Raw genomic sequence first — 7,348 nt, 5'->3', positions numbered from 1 at the left:
TAAGGGACATTTCTGTGATTCTGCCCTTTCTACTGACTTTAGATTTCTGCCCAGCCCAGACCGATTTCTACTTGGCAGCAGGTTAGATTCCGGGGTTCTTGGATAGTGCTAATACCCAACTACAGTATCACGCATAGGCAATGATAATAATTTGTAGCATGCTTGGCATACTATACAAGCAACGTATATTACACACGGATTCTGGAAACAGGCGGTCTGTCCATCAAAGCCGCTGGTAATGTGGAATGTGGCCACTGCAGCTGAGACCGTCGAGCGCTGCTTCACCACTTCCTGACTTGTAGCAGACATGAACCAGCTGGAAAGCGGGCTCCCCCTTTCCTGACCTTTTTCCAACCCCATGCGACAGTATTGAGCTCTTACTCCCTCCACAGGCGGAGGAAGTCACATTTCTCTGACCACTGCTCATTCACTTCCTCAGCTCCTCTGTGGTTAAATGGGTCTGCAAAAGAGACATGGAAAGGCCACTTCTGGGCTCCCGGATTAGCTTATGGAAACCAGATGTGACCTTCAGCCTGGCCAGACGTGGGCAGAAACACCCCACATATTTCCAGGTCTACTGCCCTGTACAGTCCTATCAGTCTTAATCCTCGGGCCAGGGTTCAGGGTCTACACTCTCGGGGGCCATCTGCAAAGAAACTGCTTCCGTGCTGCTGACGCTACCCCAGCTTCTCATTCCCCAACCACAGACTTCACACTGCACTTCTTCAGGTTTAGGATGTCCATCTGTGAAGTGTATTCAAATCACACACATAAAAAGGGCCTTCGGAATACCCGGCAGATTACCGATAGATATTACAGTGTTTAACAAACCGTCACTACTGGCAGATATACAGAAGGGGTATCAGTGAAACCCCTCCAAAGCAAATCCTTCACAGTATGTTGGTCCTGGAAAGGACCTTGAAGTTGAGGAACTTTTTCTTTCCAGATAGCAAAATATCTGTAACCTCAGGCTTCTTGTCTTAATATAATGACTCAGGTTTTCAGAGAGAATCAATACACTTGCTCAGAATAGATCGAAGCAAAGCAATACACTTACCTGAATGATGAGTGAGTATTTTATGGATGGGAGGCAGAGATCTTGGGAAGGCTTCCTTTCTTAAAGTGTTCTCTATAGCAGAAGCAACTAAAAACACAAGAATGGAAGATTGTTTTTGCTTTTTTAATTGGCAAAAAAAATAAATAGAAAATGACAATTAGCTAATAGAGTTAAAAAAAATAAATATGTTAATAAACCCAAGCGTGCCAGATTTTATTTAGAATGCAACCAATTTGCTCATTTTAACTGTTGGTTTGTTTTGATCTGTTTTTAGAGGAAAGCTATGACATCAGGTAGTGAGAAGTTACGTAAACAATCTTTCACACCCTGTCACCTCTTTTCTCGAGCTGTAATAGCGCACTACCCTTTCAGAGAGCCTGAGGCCCTTAGGTCTACACAGCAGGGAGCTGCGGCCCACTCAGGGTGAGGAGCCCCTGAGCACTGATCAGCTAAGCTGGGGCAGAGCTCGTGACTGCCACAGAGCCAGAAGCCACTCGTTCATTCGTTCATTCATTCATCCAACAAGTACTAACTGAGCATTTTGTATGGACCAATACTCTTCAAGGCTGAGGGGCATGAAGATAACAATACATGGCTTTATGAAATTTACACTTCAGAGAGGAGACACTGCAAAAAAGATGCACAAGCCATGGGCTATGGAGGAAGCACACTGCAGGCAGAGGAAACAGCCAAGGCGCTGAGGCAGCCTGTCCAGGCTAAGGAGCTCAGGAGCTCCACGAGGGGAAGAGAAGAGGGGAATGCTGGTCCAGGTGTAGCCATGGATAAGCAACCAATGGGAAGCAGGTGGTATGGAGAGGAAGCTGGTGAAGGCGAGCTTGTAGCCTATCAGGAGGTGGGCAGCAAGGGAGGATGCTGGGAAGGAACAAGACAGGAGGACCACAGGAGAGAACTGCTTCTCAGCAGAGTCTGAGAGCTGAGAGGGAATCCAGCCAGCTCAGCAGGTGGGGTGGGGTGGGGTGGGGTGGGGGCAGCGGGAGAAAGCAAGCTGCTCACCCTACTGAAGTACGAACGCCGGCTGGTTAAGGTTCAGCACAACGGAAAAGGAAGGTGTCCCGACACAGGCTCCAGGGAAGCGGATACGCAGCACCTACTCCCCTGTAAACACTTTACTGGTGGTGGCAAGACCTCGTGAAAACAGGAGATCCTTAACGTGGACTTACCCTCAGATTTGGCAATCTCCAAAAGATAGCTAAATTCAACATACCGAAATATTCTAGAAATTATTTTCTGTTTATAGAAGACAGATGCCTTAATTGTGGTAAGGTGAAATCCAACTGTTATAATCCAAGACCAGATTTTACAAGCTTGTTTTTAAAGGGCTCATACAAAATGAATGACTTTCAAGAGTCCACAGTCATCCAAGAGCAGAAGGATAATTTCTGGCAATGCAAACAGTTCTCAGAAGTGATAATAATAGCAGTGTTCTGCGGTTCCTCTACGATGTATTTCTGTTATTGGTTAATTTTTTAAAAATTTCAAATCTCATGTGGTCAATCTCTTAAAAATAAAAGTATTTCCAATCCAACGCATGTTCTGAAAAGAGGAGGATGAAGAAGGTGATACCCCACACTCAATACACATCAGAAGTAAGGAGACATGGTAACACTTCACAGCACGGAACAGACGTGCGGCCACACCATCTCCTCGTCAGTGGTAACAGCAGTGGACACGGCATCAGATGGAAGAGGAGAGGAAGCTCTGGCCTGGGTGCCCTCTCTCTTCCTGAACCTCCCTTGCCATTCCTGTGTCCCCTTTCTAATGAACTGGTCATCCCACTTTGACATCAGGAAGCCAAGTGCCTATGTCCTCCGTGCAACCCTTAGTTAAGTAAGCTGCAGTAGGTGCTTCTTTCAGGAAGGGACTATGCCTTCTGCCTTTCTCTCAGTATCTCTCAATATATCAGAGTCTCACTCATGAAAAGTACCCATGATTACAGAATAAAACAAAGAAAGGAAAAAATAAATACACTCAGATGAGGAGCCTAATGTCTCTTTAAATATCTTTCCAATCCAGGCACCTATAGGTGGGCTAACCCTGAACTGTTCATCATGGTTGATGACAGAACTCTCAGTTCTTTTGAGATCACCAAGCCCCAGTGGCCAGCCACAATGACACCCACAGGTATCACCTCCAACCCCCCGGCCAGCCTAACTACCCATTGCTTTTCCTTGTTATCATTGTTTTTCAGACCTTTGTCAGACCTGTTGCGTTGTGGCACACTGTATCCTGCCTGAAACGACTTTCCATTTTTAAAGTGATTCCTACTTCCCATGGTGTGATTATAAGCCCTTAGAAGAAAAACGAAGTATCATATAAGAGAAAATGTCTCCATTAGGAAGTTACTGTATGTTTATGCTTGTGCTGATAAATCTATTTCTCATTGTCCAGGGATGCCATTTCTTCTTCAGTAATGGGCTATGACACTAGAAAAAGGCGAAAAAGCAATAGATTGAAGGGTCCAAGAAATGTGTTTCTTTTCTTGTCCCAGGAATATGTAAATATCCCTTTTCAGGTAGTAAAAACAAAAAAAAAATTAAGATGTAAAGTATCTAAAGATAGGGGCTGGGGGTTTAGCTCAGTGGCACAGCGCCTGCCTGGCAAGCGCAAGGTCATGAGTTCGATTCCTGGTACCAGAAAAAAACCAAAAAAAAAAAAAAGTATCTAAAGATAAAAGTACATATTTTGGTCACTTTGCAAGGCCGTAAGTAACATTATTTAGTCCCACTATGAAAATGTCCCTTCAGATATGTTAAAAGGCCCTCTGAGATGCTATACAGTTCAGGGTCTAGGGATGTCAATGCATTGCACAGTGCATATGTACACTTGCATTTAAATTTGTATGGAGTTCCTTCAGACACAAACTCTTTAAGAACCATCCCCTGAGGATGAACATCACCGATACCTACTTCGCCACTCTTTCTTTGCTGTATTTATTTCTGCACGCGGTGCCGGGCTCGCGGGTCCTAGCACCTCACATGTGCCGGCCACCTCTGCACCACCGGGCCACACCCTGGCTCTGCTTCCCACCTCCTTCTCTGACACTCAGCACCAAGGGCTGTGTGGTGTTTATGTTTGTCCAGTGCTTTGGTAGTGGATAAAAGAAAGGACAACAATGTACTTGTAAGGCAGCCTACTGCTTTAGAACTCTCTAAAGAAGATTTAGAGAGAGAGAGAAAAAAGGAGGATATTATGGAATCACTTCAGTTTATCCACATCCGCAGTAGGGAGAGCAAGCAAAGAATGGCGCTGTGACACAGAAGACAAGTGTGAGGGTTCTGAAGCCAAGTAAAGCCAACCCAACTAGAACTGCGCTCTTGGTCCCAGCTGGGCACACTGGGCACCGTCTGCGATAGGAGGCAGCTGTGGAACATCCAGGATGGAACACCAAGTAGGACAACTGCTCGCATGTTCATTTCACCTCCCAACATGTCAAATGCCAAAGCACCACCAAGCTTTTCAAGCTGTACCACACTACCACCACTAACGGCTATCAACTTTCTTATAGTGTACGTACCAGGCTCCACTACAATCCATGGCAAATGTCATAATGCTCCTTAGGTTCTCCTCTTAAAACTTTTTGGGTAAACTCTGATCCCAGAAGATTTATCACCATGACCCCCAGAATGGGTGAGGGAGGGAATGTCGGGAGGTGGTGAAGCACTGCTGATAATCTCAAGTTTTCCTCTGCCACTGAATGGACTGAGACCTTGTAGCCAAGACACAGTATTAGATCAGTGCAGTTATTTTCACAAAACACATAAATTGCAACCTTGGGCTTTTGAAGAGTAGGCAAATAATTCCTGATTCAGAGGCCAGCAGGACTCTCCGCTAACAGCAGACGCACGGTGGCAGCCGGCCAGCCCCGTGACTGTGACTCAGTACACAAGTTTCTGGACCCCACGGTCGGCTATGGGAAGGACACCTATTTGTAAGGGGGGAACTGAACGGAAGCAAGGGCTCTCTAGGCAGTAAACAGGACCCTACAAAAAGGTACAATGAAAAAGCAAAAATTTATATTGCGTTTGTTAGGGTTTTTTGAGCCTTGGCCTTACTCAAATATTTCCCATCAGAATTTGCTAATAATTTAAGATTCTTTATTATTTGATTTGGAAAATTATCCAGGCGACCATTAATGGAACACACAAAACATGCTATCAGTCAGCAGTCCAAGTAAGTGGCATGAACTCCACCTTCCTTCGACGACAACTCCAAAAGCAGCATCACTGCTGAACAAAGCCAGGAGTCAAAAATTTCGTTTAGGTACAGCTGAGTATACACCTATATATGTATTTAGAAGAATGGGGTATGTTAACCCTTTCTGTATTAAAATGGCTTCATGAAAACTACAAAAGGTGAGACAAAGAGAACCATACAAAATGAAGGCTGCACACATCCTTGAAGAAACAATAGCACATTAGTTCTGCCAAGATCCAGCGTCAAATCAAGAGCACTGCTGCCCTGACTTAATTAGAATGTGTTTCACTGAATTCTCTTTGATCACTCGTTATTCAGAAGAGTCAGGACTGCATGCAAACAAGTCAACTGGGTGCTGAAACCACCTAAAAGACACCCACACTGATGGAACATCAGGCTTTTCAAAACAGAAGGGAACCAATAAGAATCACTTCCAAGCACATGCACCCCTAAATCCCGGTAAAAACAACATTCTTTTTAAAATAGATTAGCTGTTTACCAGGCAAGCTGCCTCTGGGAGAATGTATTTCAGTATAGAATGCTGGAGTACAAGAATATCAACAAAGGGAGATCAAATTAAACAGATGACACCACAAACACACTTCGTCTCATGCATAGCCGTGCTCTTTATAAGACATAAAGACTTAGAGTAATTACCATGAACTGAGACTCCTTCACTGACCTCCTGCTGCAGCCAGAGGTCCCTAACCACCGACGCTCTACAACAAAGACATACGCCTGCTCTTCTGTGCCTTCTTCCCTCCTTACTGTTACCAGCCAAGCACCTCGCTGTTACAAGAACACAGCACAGTACCTCTGTATCTATGTCTCCAATGCAGCATAAAGATCACTGTGGAAACCTATCAAACAGGCGAACAGCAGCGCCAACCACCAATGAGAAGGCACACGCAGAACCCGGCACATGCTCTCTGAGGCGCAGGCTGTCAGCAGTGCTTAGGAGGCTGCTAATCTAATTATAGCTAGTTTGCTAGCACAGAGCTATGGGAGCAAAGCGCAGGAGCAAATTAAATTTTAATAAATTAAACCCCAAAGACAAAATCATCTTGATTTCTTGTCATTCTGAGGATTAATGTATCACCTTCTAAACTGTAAGTAATTTTTAAAGTATAATCTTATTTTTTCCCAATTCAGAGAAACAAAGAGTAGGTAAATCAATAGTACTACTGTCTTACCTGTATTTCACATATTTCAGCACTGAAGAATAAATATGTCAATACCATGGAAATCTTACGAGTGCTCTAAAATCCAAGTCTCACTTTATTTACTCTGATTAGCAATTTGCCACTTATTTATCATAAGGGCTGATTAATCTCTCTTCAATACAGTTTAGAGTGCCACGCTAATTTCTATCCATAGTACGAAAGTGCTAATCAAGGTGTCAAAAATCATAATCTTGACTATTGTGATTAATAATAATTCAGAACTACAAGGGATGGAGAAGAGCTCAATGAAATCACTGAATGGTAAACCCAGTTCAAGAAACCAAACCCTGTGAGGGGCAAGGAGATGCGCTGGTGAAGAGGATGCACTCTTACAGCCGGAACACGCAGGTTCACGTTCACAACCTTCTACTTCCAACTCTGTGACCTTGAGCGAGTGTCTGAATGTCTCTGTGTCTCAGGAACAGCAAGAAGAGCGGAACGCAAGGTTTACTGTTAATGAGCTGTAAACACTAGCACAGGGTGGTTTCTAAGCGGGTTTTGAACTAAGCACTTACTAACAGCAGTGATCTTACAACTCTGCATTGCCATCCTTCTAGTATGACAGTATTCAAATGAAGTGCCTAAACACTTCTCCACTGCCCGGTTTTGTTAGCAGGACCATGCAGAAGTGACAAATGCTGACAGGCTAAAGGCAGGCTTGATTTACCACACAGGACCGTCACTGGTATTCACTCTGGAAGGCAATCCGTTTCTCCTTGGATATGCAACAGTCACTAATTTCACTTGATTCTATATGAATCAATCGTAAGGGAAATTTTAAGGAAATTATAGGCATTTAGTTGTATTCTATGAATGACTTACAATATAGACTACATACATTTCAAAAGCATTT

The 7,348-nt window shown here is 44.0% G+C and overlaps 1 long non-coding RNA gene across 1 annotated transcript in view; it reads right to left on the bottom strand.

The window, feature by feature from the left end:
• Positions 1 to 335: 335 nt before the first annotated feature.
• The window catches only part of LOC106149833, a 77,591-nt gene continuing 70,578 nt past the window's right edge, over positions 336 to 7,348 (bottom strand). Inside the window, exons 2-3 of the long non-coding RNA XR_001236260.1 lie at positions 1,058 to 1,144; positions 336 to 460 (exon numbers count right to left, since the gene is read on the bottom strand). This is a non-coding gene — a long non-coding RNA (uncharacterized LOC106149833). The remainder of the gene's footprint in view (positions 461 to 1,057; positions 1,145 to 7,348) is intronic.

Source organism: Chinchilla lanigera, unplaced genomic scaffold (assembly GCF_000276665.1).
Source record: "Chinchilla lanigera isolate Chin_1 unplaced genomic scaffold, ChiLan1.0 scaffold00053, whole genome shotgun sequence".
NCBI classification, from domain to species: Eukaryota; Metazoa; Chordata; class Mammalia; order Rodentia; family Chinchillidae; genus Chinchilla; species Chinchilla lanigera.
This window is presented reverse-complemented; position numbering and strand designations above follow the sequence as displayed.